Source organism: Sus scrofa, chromosome 4 (assembly GCF_054392235.1).
Source record: "Sus scrofa isolate SSC_HxYL_T2T_F1_AM1 chromosome 4, Sscrofa_HxYL_maternal_Yorkshire_Landrace_v2.0, whole genome shotgun sequence".
NCBI lineage: Eukaryota > Metazoa > Chordata > Mammalia > Artiodactyla > Suidae > Sus > Sus scrofa.
In genome coordinates, this window is record NC_139386.1 from 126,745,226 (window position 1) to 126,769,339 (window position 24,114).

A 24,114-nucleotide genomic window follows, 5' to 3' on the forward strand; every position below is an offset into this window, starting at 1 on the left:
CGAATGGTTCCCAGGTGACCTTAGCTCCCTCCCCCACTTTTTTTTGGAGCTGTCCTGATTTTTTTTTTTTTAGATAACTGTGAATTTTCTACTTACTTAGAGTTTGACAAAATCTGCTGTCTTCTCTCAAATTTATTTTTTAAACTGATTCTATTCATCATGGGCCATGCAGAACAACAACAACAAAAAAGTCCAAGTTGATAACACAGGAAGTAAGGGAAGCAAACACCACAGGCATATGTATGTACTATAGCAAACAAAAAATATTTTATCAACACCTCATATGTTATACACATTATAGTTTACAGTGCTTTTCCATATACTTGATTTTATTTAAGAAACCTATATATTTTTTTGGCCATGCCCATGGCATGTGGAAGTTCCCGGGCTACGGACTGAACGTGCACCATGACAACGCTGGATTCTTAACCTACTGAGCCACAGGAGAACTCCTGTTTATGAATCTTTGCTTTATTGGTCAAGTCAAATCAGCCTTAAAAATCTTTGTGATTGCACATCTGTACATATACACAGAAGAAATATATACTATAATGCTTTGGAGATCATATTGCAAGAGTCATTTCACATACTGAAGTGAGAATACAAACAGAAATTTCGGTGGTGTGCGTGTGCTTGGGGATTCCATTATAAGATATCTCTGCAATGAGAAGCCATATCCATGAAGAAGATATTCAAACATGTCACTAGGCTGTGTGTGCGCATGTGTCTTTTGATATATCTGTCTGTCTATCTATCTAGAGAGAATGTGTCAGATGTTGGTAAGCTGACTGATTGCCTGTGTGAAAACTTTAGAGCAAAGTGGGGGTTTAAGTGAGGTCTATTGGTCTGTTCTTTCTTCATCATGACTATTTGGTGTGGGTGTTACCCCCCCAAAAAAAATTCTACCAGAAATGCTTTATCGGAAATGTTTGGATTATAAAGACAAAACTCTCCAGTGACCATGAAAAAACCAAAAACTCTCCAATTAATCCACACAATCTGTTACTGTAACAAATTCAGCTAACCATTTCTTCCCTCTGCCATGTTTCTAGTTTTGCTTTAACTGCCTCAAATTTGGCCTGACAATGACTAGGCTAGATTGCACACTTGGGCCACGGACCTATGACTTGCAAAACAAGATTTCCTATTATTTGGGGTTAGCGGAATTGTTATTTTCTCACCCAGGCTGAAAGACGACAACAACCATTTCATAAAGAAGCACAATGCAGGGCGAGTTGAAGAAGAAAAGATAACGGGGGGCCGAGATGAGAAGAGTGTCGCTTCATCATGCTGGTGATTCTCTGATGGGGCCCTGGCCTTCCCCTGCCCTGTACAGAATGAACGGGCCCACAGCGATGGCCACAGACGCCTCAGCAGTGGTAGGTGAGGACAGCGGTGCTGCTGGGACACACGGAGGGGACGGCTCTCATCTTTAAGACGCAAAGGAAGGAAGAAGAAAAGAGCTTGACCCAAGATGGTCAAGATTTTCAACAATCTTCCCTTCGTTCCTGTTTATCGCATATTTTCAGTTGTAAGGGATGTCCTCCCCCCCCCCATAAAATTCTCTTTATTGATTTTTCTATTAAAGCAATTGAAAGCAATGCAGTATCATTTTCTGGAATAATAGAGCCATAGAAGCATGACAGCAGGCACCTCACTGGGGAAAATAATATGTAAACGGCTATACAAATTAGCTGCTTCTAATACAGTTAATAAAAGAAAATAAAGAAACACTTGCAGATGGAGTAGAATTAAACAATACATTAGTGCTCCGCGTACAAGTTTACTGGAGTCTTTGCTTTTTAAATAAATGACCATCGCTAAAATGATCCTAAACACCCCATTAAGGAATTGCTAATAGGTGCAGACTAATGAGGCAATAGAAAGTATAATTGGAGAACATGCTACCTCAAACACGGGGCATCATACTAGGATGCACGACCAAATGCCAATGTCTGTTCAAAATGTAAAACGGTTAACCCTTCCCAGTGAGAAAATCGTGTTTACTCCATTTAGTCATTTATTTGTGTGTTCAGTCAAATTTGATTTATGACTTCCTGTGTGTAAGGGTTAAGAGCTGTGGAGATTTCAACACGGGGGGAGGCATCAGTGGAACTAGAGCAACATGAAGAGACAGGATTCTTTCCTTGTCACAAAGAGCAAACGACTTCATTCAGAGCCACAAAAGCATGAGAGGCCCTGGACCTCAGAAAGAGAACAGATAGGAGTTCCCATCATGGCGCAAAGGAAACGAATCTGACTAGGAACCATGAGGTTGCAGGTTCGATCCCTGGCCTCACTCAGCGGGTTGGGGATCTGGTATTGCCGTGAGCTGTGGTGTAGGTCACAGACGTGGCTCGGATCCTGTGTTGTTGTGGCTGTGGTGTAGGCCTGCAGCTACAGCTCCAATTAGACCCCTAGCCTGGGAACCTCCATATGCTGCAAGTGAGGGCCTAAAAAGCAAAAAAAAAAAAAAAAAACAAAAACAAAAAGAGAGAGAGAGAGAACGGATAAATGGTCATGGGAGTGCATCCCAACCATAAAGCTGCATAGAATAAGTGACGACCATACTTCACATGTGTGACTTTTCATTAGCACACTAATTATTTATTTAATTATATTTAATTATTTGAATTATTTATTTTCATTTTAATTAATTATATGTAATAATTAATAATTCAAAGCTAATTTTAATTAGTTATTTTAATTATATTTATTTAATTACACATCTGCATAGAATAAGTGAAGACTACCATACTTTGCATGTATGTCTTTTCATTAGCACACTAATTATTTATTTGTCTATTTAGTTATTTATTTAATTAGCACACTCCCACTGTGACCTCATGTTTCCCCTTGGACCTTGCTTGTCACACTTGCCCTACATGGACCTCATGTGTCCTGTTCCATTAGCCACATCTTCAACCCTGCTGTCACCAGAGGAACCTGAGTGCAGTTTTGCATTTTGATAATAATTCTTCAGTGTCCAATTCCTGACCCGCCCCTGATTTTCAGCTTCATTACTCTCACATTTTGCAGACAGGTAGTAGTGATTTGCCCTGAAATGCCATCAAGATAAAATAAATGAAAACAAATGTAATTCAAGAGACAACACGGTAAGTGCCATTAGAGATAGATAAACAGAATGCCATGGGCCTTGGGGCTGGAAAATGCCACTCTCGGGGAACTCCAGGCAAAGGCGATTCAAGACACACAATGACGTCGGAACTTATGTCCAGGAATTTAAAGTGTGGTAGCAAAAAGCCGCCTCAAGTTATTTAAGGGAAAAACTTTGATAAGCCTAACAGAAAATTCTGATCTCCAGAGCACTTTGATAGCTTAAGAATGGTTTATATGCCTAAGTATAACCTCAAACCCAAGGACACATGTACAGAAAATTCTCAGATTTTGTTCAGAGGATTTTACAAATGTGGAGATGGGCTTTGCGAAGTAAACCAATTGTTTCAGCTTGAGTGCTTTCTTGCATGTAAACTGAAATTATTCAGTTGGAATTAACCCTCCTAGATCTGGATCTGAAGGGGTTGGGGTATTTTGATATTCACATCAATCAGGGCAAAGCACAGCTTGAATAAACCACGGGGCTGTGTCCTCAGGCCTTTGGAGGCCATCTTCAATTTCACCAGTTACATGTTTCTTAGGAACAGCGGTATGAGAATCTTCACTTTTAAATCACTGCAGGTGACTCTCAATCAGGAGGTTGGTGGATTTTCTACAGAGAAGCAGTACATCTGTCTCTGCCTCAGGGACGAAGGCTGGCCGGTCGAGGAAGAGGACAAGGAGAGGCTGTCTGGGACTTCACTGACTTACCTGGTTTGTCTAGATGTGTCTGAGGAAGAATCCCATCAACAGAGCATTTGCACTAAAAACCCAAGACAGGAGTCCCCTGGTGGCATAGGGGGTTAAGGATCCAGCATTGTCACTGCTGTGGCTCAGGTGGTTGCTCTGGTGTGGGTTTGAGCCCTACCCTGGAACTTCCTGCCTTGGGGGCAGCCAAAAGAAAAAAATTAAAAAATGCCAAGGAACATAGGGTTTAGTGCTCAGTGTAGTGAATGGCCATGAGAACTGGACGGGTGAGGCCAGGAAGGGAGCAGAGAGTCATGCAAGCAATGATTGTTGAAGAGAAAGGGAGCCAGTGGGAGCAAAGGAGAAGGTGTGGTGGAGCAGGTGCAGCAGGACCTCAGGGAGCTTTTTCCTTGAAGGACTCGCCTCCCCCACCTGCACCCCTCTTTTTCTCCGCTATTTCACGGGTCCCCGATCCGCCATCGCCGTGCGTTCTGGAGACTTGAAAAGCCTCGCCAGCCTCCAGATGCTCAACGACTGCCTGGCAGACAAGAGCTACATCAAGAGGTATGTGCCAACACAAGCAGATGTGGCGGGATTCGAAGCAGTGTCCCGCCCACCACCTGCCGCCCTGTGTCATGCCCTACGCTGGAATAATCACATCAAATCTTACGAAAAGGAAAAGGCCAGCCTGCTGGGAGTGAGGGAAGCTTTGGGCCAGCATGGCCTTGCCGATGAGCAGGATGCCCCAGAAAGCGGAGCTGCAGGTAGTAAAGCTGACTATGCCACTATCTCCTTGCATCTGATGAGGAGGAGGAAAATGAAGAAGCCAAGAGGCTAAGCAAAGAACGCCCTGCACAGTATGAGACAAAGAAAGCCCCAAACCAGCACTGGTTGCCACGTCTTCCGTCTTATTAGACGTGAAACTTTGGGATGATGAGACAGATGTGTGCAAACTAGAGGAGGGCGCCAGAAGCATTCCAGCAGACAGCTTGGTCTGGGGCTCTTCCAAACTAGTTCTGGTGGGGTATGGAATTTAAAAACTTCAAATATAGTGTGTAGCTGAAGACGACAAAGTTGCAACACATGTGCTGGAGAAGCAGATCACTGCTTAGGAGGACTGCCTGCAGCCTATGGACGTGGCTGCATTCCACAAGATCTGAAATCCATCGTGCACTGTTGCCCTTCAATAAAAGCTTGAAAGACAAATAACAAACCAAACAAAAAAGACCAAAAAAACCCCCAACCAAACAAACAAAAAACCAAAAAAACAAAACCAAACCCCAAAACCCAAACCTCAGGGAGCTAACTCTTCCTTGAGAACAGCTCCTTGTGTGGAGAACCGAGCATCCCCGTGGAAGCCAGACCCTTCTGTTTAAATGAAAATCATGAGCAGAGATCTGAATAAATCCTGGGGGTGGATGGAGACTGAATTGACAAGATCTTACTTTATTCTGGGAAAACCTGATGGAATGATTGGCTGAAGCATTCATTCATTCACTCAGCCATCCAGCTCCTTCAGCCCCTATTCTAGGCACCCGGCAAGGCTGTGTGGATTCGTTGGAGGAAAAGACTGGCAAATGAACACATTTTTAGCTGAGGTTCTCTTTGTCATGAGTTATTTTGAAGTATGAAAATAATAAAGCTGATTGGGTGTAAGAGGATGCAGTTTCATTTTGGAAACACATTGACTCGTCAAAACAAAATATTGTTCAACAGTAAACAAGTGGTGTAATTCAGATTTAATTGCCAAATAAGTCAATTATCCATTAACTTTGAAATGAAAGAAATGATGAACATAGGTTATTGATATCTACGGATAGTCCTCAAGTAACTTTGTTTCTCTTTCAACATAATTTTTCCTGGAATTAACTGGTGAAATTACTGCATTGGAAAATTATCATCTACATGATTAGCAAGAAGTAGAAAATCTAAAATTGTGAAACAGTCAAAAGCTAAACGAGTGGAACGGTCCACAGACAGGAAGCAGGGAGATAAAACCTGGATTGTCTTCGGGGATGATGCTCTTAGTTTCTGCCTAAATAATGACTGCTGCTGGTAGCGAGACCCTTGTGGGCCTGTCTCCTGACCCTGACCTTTGCAAGTCAGACAAACCAGGAGTCTTCTCATTTCAGGGGCAGAGAGGACCAGTAGGAACCAGCCCCTCTTAGGGAAGAAGGAGTCAGGTAGCCTAGATTTGCCCAATTACCATCAAATCGGTTGTCGAAGGGATTCTAACTACAGCAGAGTCTGTTGTTCACTTGTTTTTCTTTCCTCATCACTCCCTTTTTTGGTCTTCTTTACTCTAGGCCCCAGTTTCACACCTGGGGCCAAGAGAGAAGGGAGATTGCCAATAAAAACTGAAAAGATGTATGTTCGCTAGAGACTCTTATACATTAGGGAACGAATACCACAACTTGGGTGTCTATTTCAGAAAGGAAGGAAGGAAGGCAGAGGGAGGGAGGAAGGAAGAGTTATACTTCAAGGCAGCCATAAAAACTAAGAAAAACATTTGGTCATTCAGACACCAAAATACACTGCTCATATAGATTTGGTCTTCACCCATGGTTTCTGGCACACATCTCCTAAAACTCTTAGAATTTTCCAGTGAAAAGAGCAATGGGAGCATCTCGTGTTATGATATGTGGTCTCCTGTCCTCAGCTCCTGAAATTCCTTCAGAGCCAAAAAGGTGAAATGTGTCCCGTTATTCCTAACAAGCCCCTTGCACCACAACTGGGTTTATGTTAATGAGATGACTTTGGAAAGCACCTAAGGAGGGAGGCTGTTGCCAGGGGAACCAGCCTTGATTAGAGGGTTGGAACTATCAGTCCCACCACTGATTCCAGGGAGGGGAGAGGGGCTGGAGGTTGAATCAGTCACTAGGGGTCAGCGAGTTAATCAATCATGCTTATATAATGAAGCCTCCTTAAAAACCCAAAAGGATGGGATTTGCAGGGCTTCTGCGCTGGGGAACACTTAGGAGTGCTGGGAGGGTGGGACACGCTCACCGGAACTGAGAGGGCTTGGAAGTTCTGTGTCTGTCCCCCATGCCTTGCCCTTTGCCTCTCGTCCATTTTGGCTGTTCCTGAGTTATACATTCTTTTATAATAAACTAGTGATCAGGTGAAAGAAAGGGGGGAGGGGAGAAATAGAGAGAGAGAGAAAGAAAGAAAGAAAGAAAGAAAGAAAGAAAGAAAGAACAAAGAAAGGAAGAAAGAAAGAAAGAAAGAAAGAAAGAAAGAAAGAAAGAAAGAAAGAAGGAAGGAAGGAAGGAAGGAAGGAAGGAAGGAAGGAAGGAAAGAAAGAAGAAAGAAAGAAGAAAGGAGAAAGAAAGAAAGAGAGAGAGAAAGAGTTCCTGTTGTGGCTCAGCGGTTAGAGAACCTGACTAGCATCCATGAGGATGTGTTCAACCCCTGACCTCACCCAGTGGGTTTCGGATCTGGTGTTGCTGTGGCTGTGGTATAGGCCGGTGGCTACAGCTCTGATTGGACCCTAGCTTGGGAACCTCCATATGCCGCAGGTGCAGCCCTAAAAAGACCAAAAAAAAAAAAAGAAAGAAAGAAAGAAAGAAAGGTAGATGGGGGAGGGGAGAGGGAGGGAGGCAGGAGCAGCCCCAGCAGGTGGCAACTATACCACAGGTGAAGCAGGGGAGCCTGGCTAAGCGCCGGGCTGTACCAGCTTGGACAGGAGAGGATGGAACAGTCTTCCTGCAGGTGTATGAGCCATGCCTGTCAGAAGCCATATTGTGCTTGGCGACCTTATTTCTGAACACATGTGAGAAGCCCTTGGAGAGTTCCAGAAATTCTTTAGCGGTGGGGAAAAGGTTTGTGATGCTTGAGGGCTCTCTAACAGCAGGTGGGAACTGGATCAAACAAGCTAAATATGGGTTTTGAATGTCAAATGATCAGCCCACTGGATCTCAAGACTGGCTGGGAAGCAAAGGTTGCCTGGCACGTACATTCAGGACCTAAAGGGATGAAATGCGAATATTATGGCTCTGCTGAGTAGTGCAGAGAAACTATTTGTGCAAATGTTTTAGAACTAATTCAGCAGAGAGCTGTAGAAGCTCATAAAATAGCGAGACCTTTAGCACAGAAAGTTTTCAGTGGATGCTGTATTTATTTAATATAAAGAAAGAGTAAGAGCCTGAGAACTAAAAGCCATATTAGGCAATAAATGCTAGAGTAAATTAAAAAATAATTCTGGAAGTGAACAAATGTCTAGATAAAAATTTCTGTAGCAGCTAATGTGAAAGAGGCGCTTGGCTAACAGAAATCAAAGATGGGCCTCAACTCGGGGCATTATCCATGACAGAGGCTTTGTCAATAAGAATGTTAGAATTTTATTGGAAAAAAAAAAACCACCCAGAAAATCAAGTTATTTACTCAGCACTTGATAATATTATATCCTGATATGTTATTTATCTATCTATATATTTATCTATTTGTTTGTCTTTTTGTCTCTTTTAGGGCCGCACCCACAGCACATGGAGGTTCCCAGGCTAGGGGTGGAACCCGAGCTGTCGCTGCTGGCCTACCCCACAGCCACAGCCACATGTGATCTGAGCTGCATCTGCGACCGACACCATGGCTCATGGCAATGCCGGATCCTTAACCCACTGAGCGATGCCAGGGATCAAACCCACGTCCTCATGGATGCTAGTTGGGTTCGTTAACCACTGAGCCACAATGGGAACTCCATGTTATTTATTTTAGATTTTGCCACAATTCGATTATTGTCCTTCCATTTCTACTTTTCTTTTCCCTTTCCTCATTCCTCCCTCTTTTTCTTCTTTACCCTTTTCCTTTGCTCTCTCTCTTTCTCCTCCCTCCTCCCTTCCTCCCTCTCTCTCTTCCTTCTCTCAGAAAAGGCTAATCAAAGCCCTGGATTATCTTTCTCAGGAATCCACAGTTTACCCAAGGACTCTTTAAGGGGCAGTTTTACTCCCAAAGTCAGAAAGCTTCTACACACCTAATATGTAGTAAGAGTCATTGACAGGATAGGATCAGGATTTGAAGATAAAGAAGCAATCCCTGGTTGGCCATAGGGGAAAAATTATCCAAGCAAAATGAACATATGTCAGTGATATCTAATCGAAATGGCATTGCAACATAGGCCCTATTTACTGGACTCAAATATCTATTCCTAAAATGCTTAATGTTGTCCTATCAAAAAGACAACTAAGGCGTTCCCGTTGTGGCTCAGCAGTAACAAACCCAACTAGTTTCCATGAGGATGTGGGTTTGATCCCTGGCCTCGCACAGGGGGTTAAGGATCTGGCATTGCCATGAGCCGTGGTGTAGGTCACAGACACAGCTCGGATCTTATGTTGCTGTGGCTGTGGGGGTAGGCCGGCAGCGACAGCTCAGGTTCGACCCCTAGCCTGGGAGCTTCCATATGCCTCGGGTGCAGCCCTAAAAAAAAAAAAGAGAGAGAGAGAGAGAGAGAGAACTAATATAAACAGTTATCTGACTTTTATTTTATTGACTCCAGTGAGCTCCATGGATTACCTTTACCCATGGATGTGATATACTCCTTACTTTTTACCCAAGCTCTTCAAATGCTCTTGGGCCAACTGAAGCATTAAAATATATATGCCCATGCTTTCAGTTCAACTGAGGCTCCATCAGGCTTTGTCCTACAATTTAACAAACCTCGAGATTTTGGAATGACACAAGAAACAGGAACCAAGGTATATAAAGAATTGTAGAATGAGACACACAGGAAAGGTTATGTCATTCGGATTTAGTTTGCCACCGAATTCCAGCATTCTTTCATTCTTTTGTTTTTCTTTATAGTACTTACCACTGTTTAACATACTATCTATCTTACATCTTTTTCTTACTGTGTGACTTTTCCGACTACAAGGTAAGCTCCATGAGCGCGGGGATGTGTGTATTTTAACTGCTATTAACTCTTCAACTTGGGCCTCACACACAGCACGTGATCGGTAATATACATTGAATAAGTCTAGCACACTTTTTTGAAACTTAAGATTATCTGGATGTGTTCAAATACATGATAAGCCAATAAATGAAATTAAAAGAAGAAAGTTGATAATTAGAAATTGCTTTAAAATACTTCAGAGAGAATCATTTTTGTGGGGAAAAAAACTTTGACGTCATTCAATTCGTCATTATGAGTTGTTTAAAAATGTCCGTGTGTGTGTGTGTGTGTGTGTGTGGTAGAATATGGGAATATGGACTGGAAAAAAAATGCCCTAGTTGTGGTTATTACAGGTCTTTGCTTAAAAAACATGTCCCGGAATTCAGATGCCTCTCACCATTCCAAACTGACTTCTTCATATCGGAGAGGATTATTAATCCCCAAAGCATCTGTGAGGTCAGATTACCAGGCAGTATTTGTTCACCAAATGTTGAGTGAAAGGCCCTTCAGTTACATATTAAGGGGATAAAACAATGCAAAGGACAGCTACCTCAGGGAGAGTAAAGGAGGAGCAATGAGTTCTCTCTCAAACAGAGTAATAGAGAAAAAGGAGGAGGCAATGATAGAATAACGGGATTCTTCCGTAAGGAGGATGAGCTGGATCTTAACAGAAGGATGGGAAGAGCAAGGACCTACCAGGCTGCCAACCCAGTGTGGACAAAGGCATGGTTTGGTGAACATACACGGAGCTGTTTGGGACCCAGGAACTGTTTGATGTGACTGGAATGGAGAGTGTGTGTGGGCATATGCAGGTTTATTAAAAATGGAATCGTTTTTCCTGAGTGGCCAGGAGATTTGAGCAGAGACTGTGCAACACTCTGCCTCAGAGACTCGGTATAGGAAGAGGTGCATTCTATGTTGCCTTCTTAGTCCAAGGTTTTATGATCCTCTGTAGCAAGTGCATGAGAGAACAAGGCATTCTGAAGTCAGAGGAGAGTGAACGTTGAGGTTTAGAATTCCCATAAGCAGAAGCAATAGATAGAGGCATTTTACAGTTGGTCAGCTTATCAATGATTAAGTCAAGGACCTGAGTTCAGGGATCCAGCAGAGAACCACATGTTAACATGGAGCTCAAAGGAGCGGTAGACTTTTATTCCCAATGCAATTGAAACATCTGAGAACCCCTGAGCTCTGTTATTCTCCAACCCTTCACAATGAGCTTAACATAATGAATACATAATGAAGATGAGTCATTATGTTTCTGTTTTGCATTCTAGAATCAACGATATTATTTTTTCAGCGAAATTAAGTTGCTCTCTTTATAAGGATTCATAATATGCAAAAGGCGTCTCTCAAATTCTCATCTAAAACTAGCGTTCTTATCAAATTTACTGAGAGAAATGGTATACCTTTCTCTGGCTTCTTAAATTATCTTTTTTTTCCCCCCAGTAATGACTGTGATAGTAATACATAATGACTGCATCCATTTTTAAGAAATACAAATAAGTACAATAAACTAGAAAAAATATCCCAAAGACCACAGCTGCTATTATTTTGGCATATTATCTTCCTGGCCTTTTTTTTAATGCTCAATGAATAGTCAGCATGAAACAAGGGTTAGAATGAATAAACACAGAGGCACATACACACACACAAACATCCCAAGTGCATCAGCTCTACAAATTATTTTTACTTAAAATGTATCATTTTCACATCAATTATGTTTCTTCAGAACATAATTTTGAATTGCCAAATATAATTTTAATGTACACATATGCCATAATTATTTAACCCAGTCTTGAGTCTTTGGTTATGTATTTTTTAAAATTTCCAAATTTTTCCTTATTTTCCACACTAAAAACATAGTAATATAGTCTACATAAATACGTAGTGGAGTTCCCGTCGTGGCTCAGTGGTTAATGAATCAGACTAGGAACCATAAGGTTGCGGGTTCGATCCCTGGCCTTGCTCAGTGGGTTAAGGATCCGGTGTTGCCGTGAGCTGTGGTGAGCAGACGCAGCTTGGATCTGGCACTGCTGTGGCTGTGGCGTAGGCTGGTAGCTACAGCTCTGATTAGACCCCTAGCCTGGGAACCTCCATATGCTGTGGTGTGGCCCTAGAAAATACAATATATATATTTAGCACATTCACTATCATCTCCTGATAAAATAAAAGATTTGCCAAACTTTAAAGGTTTGGACACACTTTGCCAAATCACATTTCAGCTGAGCATGAGTGAGTGTTTCCCTGCAGACCTTCCAACATTGGATATTATAACTAAAAAAAGAAGAAAAAAAAATCTTTTACAATGTGGCATATGATCTTAATGTTTTCTTGACTAGCTATTTTATTATTATTGAGATTAAACATTTTAAATATGTTTATTAGCCATTTATATTTATTCACTGGTAACATAGGTGTTTTTTTAGGAACTTCTGTTTTGTTGATTTCTAAGAGCTCTTTGAACGTCAGAGATAGCAAGCTTTTATATATCACATGTGACAACTTAACTGAGAGTCACGAAAATTCAGTTCTACCCATCATGGATGTGATATAATGTGAATATATTTTGACATTTACATCAAGCAAATTGTTTCTAAAAATGATTTATAGAAATAGGAAGACTTCAGTTTGAAAATAACATATTCCACAATTCTCATGGGAAAAAAAAAAAGCAGGTCTTAATTATTCTCCTAACAATTTTAATATTAGTCTTTAAGTTATAAATAGCAACAAAAAGGAATTCCTAAAAAGGATAATTAACTTCATAAACCTGCCAGCAATCAAAATGAAAATCAGAGGCAAGATATTGTTCATCAGGAAAGCCATGGCTAGGCGTTCCTGTCATGGCTCAATGGAAGCGAATCTGACTGGTATCCATGAGGACGAAGGTTCGATCCCTGGCCCCGCTCAGTGGGTTAAGGATCCGGCCTTGCTGTGAGCAGTGGTGTAGGTCGCAGTCACAGCTGGGATCTGGAGTTGCTAGGGCTGTGGAGTAGGCCGGAGGTTACAGCTCTGATTCCACCCCTAGCCTGGGAACCTCCACATGCCGTGGGTGCGGCCCTAAAAAGATGAAAAAAAAAACCAAAAAACAAAAAAACAAAAAAAAAAAGGAAAGCGATGGCTAGGTTTTTAGTTGTCAAACCAAATTTCATTCAAAACTGTGGGAAAATAGGACTATTAGCACATTGAAAATATGTACAAGAGCAAAAAACCATGACTTTGTGTAGATGTAATTAATTTTATTTTTTTTCCAGACTTTTGATCAAGATTGTATTGTCGGCGTTCCCGTCATGGCTCAGTGGTTAATGAATCCGACTAGGAACCATGGGGTTGTGATTTGATCCCTGGTCTTGCTCAGTGGGTTAAGGATCTGGTGTTGCCGTGAGCTGTGGTGTAGGCTGCAGACATGGCTCGGATCCTGCATTGCTGTGGCTCTGGCGTAGGCCAGTGGCTACAGCTCTGATTTGACCCCTAGCCTGGGAACCTCCATATGCCATGGGAGGAGCCCAAGAAATGGAAAAAGACAAAAAAAAAAAAAAAAAAAAAAAGATCTTATTGTTCTAGAAAGAAAGTTATAGATTAAAGATAAATTATTATGATAACTTTATTGGAACATATATATTTAATGATGCACTACCAATATTTTTAAATTAGATTTGGCTGTAGACCTATAAGTTGGGTTTCTTGCTCTGTTTTTCTGCTTGATTGGTACAATTACATGCTTCTTTGGCCACCGGTACTTGTGTAAGATTTGACTTTTAGAAACAAGATATTCAAACAGAAAGTCAGGACCTAAGCCATGTTCCAGAAATATCTACTCTACAGCATTTTAAAATTCAATCTGAAAACTGCATTAACCATGCATAGGTTTTTTGTTTGTTTGTTTGTTTTTGTCTTTGTCTTTTTAGGGCCGAATCCCCTGTGGCATATGGAGGTTCCCAGGCTAGGGGTTGAATCGGAGCTGTAGCCACTGGCCTAAACCAGAGCCCAGCAACGCCAGATCTGAGCCACGTCTGTGACCTACACCACAGCTCACGGCAACGCTGGATCCTCAACCCACTGAGCGAGGCCAGGGATCGAACCTGAAACCTCATGGTTCCTAGTCGGATTCGTTTCCACTGTGCCACGATGGGCACTCCCAGCCATGCTTAGTTTTATGTTTTCCCCCCTCAATTACTCCTTCGTAAGAAAAACCTTTGGAGTACCAGAAGAACGCCTTGCAGGTAGACAAGAATTTTTCCTCCTGCTTTTTTTTTTTTTTTCTGAGTCCAGTTCAGGCCCTCAGTTAAAAACATCTGCCTGGCATAGTTAAACAAACTGTGGTACATTCATTCCATGAAATACCACTCAGCAAAAATGATACACAACTTGACTGCATCTCAAGGTCATTAAGCTGAGTGGAAAAAAGCCAGCGTAAAAGGTCACGAACTGTACGCTTCCATTATTGATATCACATTCTTGAGATGAAAAAATTATAGAGATGGAGAACAAATTAGCCAGAGGTTAAGGATGACAGTGGGAAGGGAGGGGATATGACTCTAAGGGGGCATGAGGGGATGGTTCTATATCTGGATTGCTGTCATGGTTACATGAATCTACATACATGATAAAATGGCACGGAACCACGCATACATTACACTAAGGTCATTTTCTGGGTTCTGATGTTACATCATAGTAAAATAGGAGGTAATTATTGGGGAAGATATGTATGCAAGGTCTCTCTCTGTGTACTATTTTTAAAGCTTCTTTTGAATCTATAATTATTTCAACATAAGTATTTTTTTAAAACATCCACCCAAATGGGAAGGGTAGTAGAAGAGACCCCTCCGCAGGTTCAAGGGTGAAGGAATCAACTTTACCAGTCCGAAAGCCAAATCTGTTTTTAAAAGTGAAAACAAAACAAACAGAAAACTGCGTGCAGAAAGTGTTTTGAGTGCTCTTTCAAAAGTATATGTTCCTAATTCTCATTTTTGAGGTTTAAGAAAAAGTATGTGCATGTATAATTTTTCCGAACAATTTTATGATCATATTTTAATGTAAGTATTATATCATACATATTATATTTTGTATTTTAACTTATTGTAGACGTTCTTAGTAAATACACATTATGGACCCTTTATTATATATATTATTTTCCTTAGTAAATGTATCCTTCTAAACTTAGGAAAGATTGTCACGGTAGCCATGAAAGTCCTTCAAAATTCTAAAAGGTGTTTCTTTCCAATCTCTGAGTGGAATTATCTACTCTAAAATATAACCAAGTCATACATATATATACATATATATATTCTTTTTCTCACATTATCCTCCAGCATGTTCCATTGCAAGTGACTAGATATAGTTCCCTGTGGTATGCAGCAGTTTGCTATACAGCAGAAAGTGATAGAACACTGTAAATCAACTATAATGGAAAAAATAAAAATCATATTAAAAAAATAAATAAAATTGAAAATAAAATAAAATATAACAAAGTATATAAAACTAAAATTTTCATTTTAAGATATAGTTCAGCATGTTAACTTTCAGGTAACTGAATTTAAATAAATTTGAGGGGAGTTCCCATCGTGGCTCAGTGGTTAATGAATCCGACTAGGAACCATAAGGTTGCAGGTTCATTCCCTGGCTTTGCTCAGTGGGTTAAGGATCTGGTGTTGCTGTGAGCTGTGGTTTGGGTTGCAGATGCGGCTCGGATCTGGTGTTGCTGTGGCTCTGGCTTAGGCTGGCAGCTACAGCTCCGATTCGACCCCTATCCTGGGAACCTCCATATGCCAAGGGAGTGGCCCTAGAAAAGGCAAAAAGACAATAAATAAATAAATAAATAAATTTGAAATCTTTATTTGAAGATATAGGTTAGACTTTTGCGTAAATTGAACTTATATAAACATGAAGACGATTTAGAAATTCAGTTAAGGATGTCAGTTGGCTTTGGTGTGTGTGTGTGTATTTGTGTTTAATTTGCATAATGTGGCCAATTATGCAATTTGCATATTCTATTACTTAATAGTTGGATGACCTGGGGCAAGTAACTGTAAACCCTCTACATTTCGGGAATAATACCTGTTTTACCTTCTTTATAAGATACAACACTAAACAGAGGTTATTGTTGCTAGTAAAAATAACTGTAACAGAGCTCTTCCTTCAACCCGGGGAATGTGATGTGTTAATAAAGAATATATTTCCCACTCTTAAGGAAAAATTTGAATTAAGCACAAACCAAAGTGTCCCCTGATTAGATCCAATTAAATATCATCAAATGAAATACTTAAACAGAGTAGAAATCAACGACAACAAAAAAATCATCCTCTATGTCAATAACTCAGGACATGTATTTTCCTTCTCTTATGCCAGCTGTAATTTCCTGCATCCTGGTTGTGAAATTATTTTCTTCTTTCTAGCATCCAAACTTTCAAGTTACGCTTACTCGTTTAAAACTATTTATTGATGCTAATCTTAGGTTATCCTTATTCATTTGAAACTATTTATTGACTCTAATCTTAGAAAATAATGGTCACAATTTTTTATAATAGCAAAACAAATGTAAACAGACTATGTATTCAACAAGTGGAGAATGGATAAATAATATATTTATTATAATCACATGCATGCTATTTTCAGAAGCATAATTTTTTAAAAAAAGATATGTATACTATCATTTCAACTATATAAATATGGTCCAAAAATTGCGTCAAGATCCATTCTTTTTTTTTGCCTTTTATTAGGGACATATCTATAGCATATGGAAGTTCCCAGGCTAGGGGTCCAATCAGAGCTACAGCTGCTGGCCTAAACCACAGACACAGCAACACTGGATTCAAGCCACAGCTATGACCCACACCACAGCTCGATGCAATGCCAGATCCCTGGCCCACTGAGCAAGGCCAAGGATTGAACCCATATCTTCCTGGATACTAGTTGGATTCATTTCTACTGTACCACCAGGGAACTCCCCAAGATCCATTCATGATGACAATGCTCAACGAAGTGATTATAGAGAGAACACACCTCAATATAAAAAGAGCCACAGGGGACAAGCCCACAACTAACGTACTCAGTGGTAAAAGCCGAAAGCTTTCCCTCTAAAAATAGGAAGAGGACAAGGACGCCTATTTTTTTCACTATTATTCAATATAGTGTTGGAAGTCCTAACCACAGCAAGCAGTTAGGAAAAAGAAACAAAAACCATCCAAATTGGAAAGAGAGAAGTAAAACTGTCTATATTCACAGAGACATGAAGGCTACACCAAACACTGTTAGAACTAATAAACAAATTTAAAGTTGCAGGATACAAAATCAATCTACAAAAACCTGTTGCATTTTTGTACACTAATATGCACTATCAGAGAAATTAAGAAAATAATCTCATTTATAACTGCATCAAAAGGATAAAATACCTAGGAATAAATTTAACCAAGGAAGTGAAAGATCTGTACAGTAAAACTATTAAATATTGAGGAATTGAAGAGGATATAAAGAAATGGAAAAAGGAGTTCCCATCGTGGCTCAGTAATTAACGAACCTGACTAGCATCCATGAAGATGCGGGTTCAATCCCTGACCTTGCTCAGTGGGTTAAGGATCTGGCATTGCTGTGAGCTGTGGTGAAGGTCGCAGACTCAGCTCAGATCACTCATTGCTGTGGCTCTGGCATGGGCCAGAGGCCACAGCTCCGATTGGATCCCTAGCCTGGGAACCTCCATATGCTGTGGAAAGATATTCTGTGCTCATGGAATGAAAGAATTAATATTGTGTGGTGTGGGGGGGGGTGGCTTTTTAGGGCTACACCCCCGGCATATGGAGGTTCCCAGGCTAGGGGTCTAATTGGAGATACAGCACAGCCACAGCAACACAGGATCCGAACTGCACCTGCAACCTACACCACAGCTCACAGCGATGTCAGATCCTTAACACACTGAATGAGATCAGGGATCGAACCCACAACCTCATGGTTCCTAGTCAGATTTGCTTCTGCTGCGCTATGACAGAAACTCCAGAATTAATATTGTTAAAGTATCCATACTACTAACGCAATCTACAGATTCAGTACAATTCCCATCTAAATTCCAGTAGAATTTTTCACAGAAATAGAGAAAAAAATACTAAAATTTGTTGAAACAATAAAAGACCTGGAATAGAGAAAGCAATTTTAAGAAAAAAGGACAAGCTGAACACATCACACTCCCTGATTCCAAACTATATTACAAAGCTAATAGTAACAAAACAGTATGGTACTCGCATAAAAACAGACACAGAGATCAATGGAACAGTAGAGAGAACTCAGAAATAAACCCACACATACATGGTTAGTTAACATACCTTAAAGGATCTGAGAACATTCAATGGAGAAAGGATAATCTGTTCAGTAAATGGTGCTGGGAAAACTGGACAACCACAGCCAAAGAATGAAACTGGACTATCATCTCACACCATACACAAAAATCAACTCAAAATATACTAAAGACTTGAATAGAAGATATGATACTTTAAAATTTCCAGAAGAAAGCATAGGTGGGAAGCTCTTTGACAATGGTCTTAGAAATAATTTTGGATTTGACACCTAAAGCAAAGACAACAAAAGCAAAAATAAACAAGTATAACTTAATTAAACTAAAAAGCTTCTGCCCAGCAAGGGAAACCATCCAAAAAATTAAAAGGTAGCCCTTGAATGGGAGAACTTATTTGCAAACCACGTAACTGATAAGATGTTAATATCCAAAATATACCAGAAATGCAAACAACTCAACAGCACAAAAACAAGTAACCCATTTAAAAATGGGCAAGAGACATAAGTAACCATTTTCCAAAGAAGACATATAAATGGCCTATGGGTATGTAAAAAGTGTTCAGCATCAGTAGTCATCAGAGGAATGCAAATCAAAACCACAATGAGATATCGCCTCATACCCATTAGGATGGCAATTATCAAAAAGATAAAAAGTAACATATACCTGTCAGGATTTGCAGAAAAGGGAACCCCTGTACACTGTTGGTGGGAATAGAAGCTAATAGCCATGATGGCACTATGGAAAATACTATGGAGGTTTCTCAAGAAATTAAACAGAACTACCATGTGATCCAGCAACCCCACTTCTGGGTATCTATCCGAAGGAAATGAAATCATTATTCTTGAAGAATCATTATACTCACTCAATGAGCATTTGAGTATAGATACTCAAGATAAAAATATCTATACCCAAATGCTCATTGCAGCATTATTCACAATAACCAGGGTATATAAACTTAAGTGTCTGTCAACAGCTGAATCAATATCATATATATATATATATGTATAATAGTAATCTCTCTCTCTATATATATATATATGTATATACACACATTCCATCTATCATGCACACATACACACACACACACACACACATATAATGTATATATACATTTGAGTTCAGCCTGAAAAAGGAAGAAAGTCCTATTACTGCGACAACTTGGATGAAACTGGAGGGCATTACACTTGGTAATATAAGCTAAACGGAGAAGGAAAATACTGCATGGTTTCATTTCATTTAGATGTAGGAACCAAAAAAAAAAAAAGTCAACCTCATAGAAACAGAAAGTAGAAAAGTAGTTACTAATAGTTACTAGGATGTGGGAGTGAAGCATACAGGGAGAGTTTGGTAAACGGGTACAAACTTTCAGTTATAAGATGAATAAAGATTGCAGAGTCTAATGTAAAACACCGTGACTGTAGTTGATACCCCTGTATTGTATAAATGAAATTTGCTAAGAGAGTAGAACTTAGATGTCCTCACACACACACACACACACAGTAAATGTGTGAGGTGATGGATGTGTTAATTAACTCAATGGGAGGAATCCTTTCATGATGTACACATATATCAAATCATCTACACTATAAATATCTAACAATTTTATCTGTCAATTACAGCTCAAGAAAGCTCTGAAGAACTACAAACACAAGCACACCTTTAAGTAATATAGCTATTAAGACTACAGCTGAAACTGAAGGTTGAGAAGAGTTGCTTCGGAGTAGTAAGAATGTGAAGACAACCGGACATAGGAAGACGGTTTCTCAAATTTAGCTCTTCTCTGCCGTAGGATTTTGTAGTCATGCTTACGCACTACCTTGACTAAAAATAAGACCTTTTAAAAGGCAAATGTATTTAAGAAAACATGTGATTTTTTAAAAAGATCCCAGAGTTCCCATCGTGGCGCAGTGGAAATGAATCCAACTAGGAACCATGAAGTTGTGGGTTCAATCCCTGGCCTCACTCAGTGGATTAAGGATCCAGCTGTGAGCTGTAGGGGAAGGTTGCAGACGCGGCTCAGATCTGGCATTGCTGTGGCTGTGGTAGAGGTTGGCAGCTGTAGCTCCGATTTGACCTCTAGCCTGGGAACCTCCATATGCTCTGAGGGTGGCCCCAACAAAGCAAAAATAAATAAATAAATAAATAAAAGATCCACCGAGGCCTAAATCAGTCTTAAAAAGAAGTATTTTGGTAAACAAATCTAATCCCAAAGACTTATTATGATCTGCACAGCTCCTGTACCCTCTTAAAAAATTATCCCACGCTTCCTGTGATTTCTTGCCTGCCTGGACCTCAATGATTCTGCTTTTAGTTCAGCGTGTGAATCTCCATCCTGAACGCTGTCCTTCCATAGCCTCAGCGTGGGTTCTCCTTTGATCCGCTGATCCCTACCCTGTCCCCAGTGCGATGAACTTAAGTCTTGAGCAACTGTGCTGAAGGCTTGCTCTGGCTGGGCTTATTACTCAGTACGTATCATCCTCACCATTCAAGAATTAGGATTAGCTCCTCGTCAAGCCACATCTTTCAGAAAGGACTATGAAATCATGAAGAAATCATGGTTCAGCCTCCACTGACCATCTCGAACTCCTTGCATTAAAATAACCTCTGACCTCATCAACAGAGGAGGGAACCAAATGGGAAGAATTACATCAAGACCATCTCACTGTTTAAACAAAGGAACAGTGACCCATTACAGTTCCTACAGCTCGCCTTACACTACCCATCCCCAGGGAACATCTATTAAGCCAACAGAATGATGGAAAGTGTCAGTAACACAATCTTCTTAAGTTCTACTTTCAACCAGGCCAGAAAAAAGGGCACAGGCTTCTGATTGATATCATTTTAATTACACAACTCTTAACATGCCCACTTCTAATAGTTAGCAAGGTAACTTCTGTGTCCATGAAGACTGCAGATGATGCTGCAAAGGTATATCGAAGGGGATGATGCACAGCACAAATATTTACAGCAGGCTAAGCTATTGGTTACAGTACTCATTTCTAAATGAATTACCTTGTGGGTAGTCGTAAAGCTGAAAACTAAGAAATAAAGGTCAGATTCCTCCTGTGAGATCTCCCTTGTAAAATTATCCCAAATGTAATAACACCACATTATTGACTTAAGCACACTTTCCAGTGACATGCCAGAGCTGACCTGTAATTTTTATCCTACATGATGCCAGCCCTAATAAAATGACACTTGTGAATGTAAATTAAGCTCACAAAGGGGACAGATTGCATGATTCTGGTTTCTTTCAGATGCCTGTAGGCTATCACAGGTTCCATATGTGAAGTAATTATGTTCACTGAAGGAAAGAATAAATGCTGTCAAATTGTGTACTGAGAGAGAAAGCAGCTATTATATTTCAGTGGTCGCTAGAGCATTGCCCCCAGACAGTAGCAAGATGTATAAGAAAATAAAAACTGTGCCAGCCGTATATTACACATCTGCCTTTGTGTTTGTAGCTCCCTTTAAATGCATATTATACGAAGCCAATAACTTACCAACGAACGTTTCAGCTGTCTTCTTTGGTATATTTTCTGCGGAGCCATCTTGGAATATGTGGCATGATGCTCATACAGGGATGATGAATATAGATGATTCTTAGTTCTGTTTTCCCTCACGCTGTGCTGCAAAACACCCACCCCGCTGGATCCCTGATGTTCGGACTTTGCTTTTTGCCTTGACCAATGTTTCCAATTCAGCCTCAGACCGGCCCACTGCCGTTTTCTTTACAGCTGATGGGAATGGGTGTGAGATGGTCTACCTTCTAAAGCTTCTTGACCCGCTGAGCGCGTTTTAAAGAATGGATTTAAATAGGATACTAGGTAGCAATGATCTGGTACTCGCTGAGCACCATATAATTTTTTAGATGAACGGTCATACTTTATCTTGGTCAGTAGCTGAAGTAAAGAAGCGAATGATAATTATCTTTTTTTGTTTAAGTATGTGGTTTCCAGCATGGAGTTAATGGAACTTCTCAACCATCCTCCCTTCTTTAGAGGAAAAACACTGAGACCCAAGTGACACAGCCAACATGTGTTAAGGTGGGATAATCGCTAGAGGAGGAAACTTCTATCTTTTTATGGATCCTGTCCCTACCTCTCTAACTTTTGAGAATGGTGACTTCCTACCTCCTCCCCGAAGAGTCTGCTGCCTTCTGTTGGTTCCTAAATGACCAAAGAGGCTCCCAGTCGGGCTTCCAAGCGTGCTCTAAACGACCTCATTCTTCCACTGTCCTCTCTGTTCTCTGAAAACAAAACAAAATCTAGCATAACTCTTCAGAACAGATTTTTTTTTTATAGTTGAGTATGAAAATGACAACAACAACCACCTAAGGCATCCTCTGGTGTTAATGAGTGGGAGGTGGTTATCATTATTTGCACTTTACAAAGGAATATTCAATAAACTAAATGGGTGTCTCCAGGCTGGGCCATAGAATGAATTACGGAATTTCAAGGGGAAAGGATTTTTAACGTCCTTCTACATCCCTCAAGAAACAGGGTTGATCGGTTTCTCTATGAACAGTTCTAGGGCCTCAGGAGGTGAGACCTGCAAGGAGGTTCTATTCCATCTACTGACGACTAAAAGAGTGCTTTTTCATAATGAGGTGAAACAAAGAACCGGTATCAATAACATTCACCCTTGGAGACCAGCGTTCTCTTTTAGACTAAAAAGAAACTTAGCTTCCTCTCCAGCACACTTCAAAGTTTGAAGGCATGGGCCACATTCCCACTCCCCCAAGCTCTTCAGTTGAAGGGTCGGCCTTGAATATATTCAGGAAATACAAAGGAGAAAATGTGGGGACACCTTAGTACTTGTTTACATCAGACGATTTATTCCCCTTTCCTCCATCTCTACTATGGTAATACCATTATTTTGTGTTTTTATCTGTCCTGGATTGCCATCGATGAATGCTGAATTCTGTGAGAGTGATATGAAGAAATCGAAATGATTTAAAGTTCCAATAAGTCATGTTCTGTTTTCTTTGAGTATCGAGACCTGGACTAGATTCCCATGTTGGGATATGTTTAAAGGAATGGTGACATGGGATGACCAGGAAAATATCTACTCAAAGTCACACAAGAGATCATTGCAGAAAATACACTCTGCCTTGTGGACAAGGCAGAGGCCAGAATCTCTCTTGTTAAAGCAAAATATTTTTCCTAATTAATCAAACACTATATTTCACTTTCTTGAAATTAAAAAAAAAAAAAACAACAATAGAATTGTTCGAAGCAGGTGACCATGAAGGTCCTGTGGAGTCTATGAACTTCCAGCCTTTTGTTTCAGGTGAATTTCTAAATATAAGGGACTTCGAATCACCCCGACAAGTCAGATGAATCAGAGGAGGGATGTGAAGAGCCCTACTGAAATGAAGTAAAATTTTACCTAATGATGGTTTTTCATTTACTCTTTAGCAGCAAAATTCAACTTCATGATAACAGAGGAATCAGGGACTAAAGCTTTACTGGGGAAGAAAATTCTCTGCAAAGCCTTTTATGGGGACACAACTAAAGAGAAGGAAATGGAAGCTGGGCATAGGTGTCCCTTAATCTCTTGTACGGACTTTTAAAAACAGTCCACACCATACCGTATTCACATACCATACAACTCACCCATTTAAGTGTATAATCCAATAGTGCTTAGTATACTCACAGAGTTGCACAAATATTGTCAGAAATCAGTTTTAAAACATGTTGAAACTGCCCGACCCCCCAAAAAACCCTGTACCCATTAGCAGTGGATACTTCCCATTCTCCCTTTACTTTCATCCCTGGAAACCACTAATATAATTCCTGTCTCCATATGTTTAGATTTACCTATTCTGGACACTTCATATAAATAGAATCATATGTAATGCCATGTCATAAAATTGTACAGTGTGGTCTTTTTTACCTGGCTTTTTTCACTTGGCATACTGTTTTCAAGATTCATCCATGCTACAGCACATATGAGCATTCCTATTCTTCTTTATTACCAAATAATATTCCACTTTATGGATATACCAAATTTTGTTTATCTATTCATTGATTGATAGACATTTGGGTTGTTTCTACTTTTTGGCTCTTTGAATAATATACTATAAAAACACAAGTTTTAAATAACTCTACTCTGAAAACATTAAGACACAGATGAAAGA

At 40.2% G+C, this 24,114-nt stretch overlaps 1 long non-coding RNA gene and 1 pseudogene across 2 annotated transcripts in view; one reads left to right on the forward strand and one right to left on the reverse strand.

Annotated features, from left to right (window-relative positions):
* The window catches only part of LOC110260376 (uncharacterized), an 878,819-nt gene that overhangs the window by 201,925 nt on the left and 652,780 nt on the right, over positions 1 to 24,114 (reverse strand). For both annotated transcript variants that reach the window (XR_014844693.1, XR_014844695.1), the window contains one exon: positions 22,106 to 22,221. This is a non-coding gene — a long non-coding RNA (uncharacterized LOC110260376). The remainder of the gene's footprint in view (positions 1 to 22,105; positions 22,222 to 24,114) is intronic.
* LOC100515376 (elongation factor 1-beta pseudogene) lies at positions 1,266 to 4,964 on the forward strand (annotated as a pseudogene).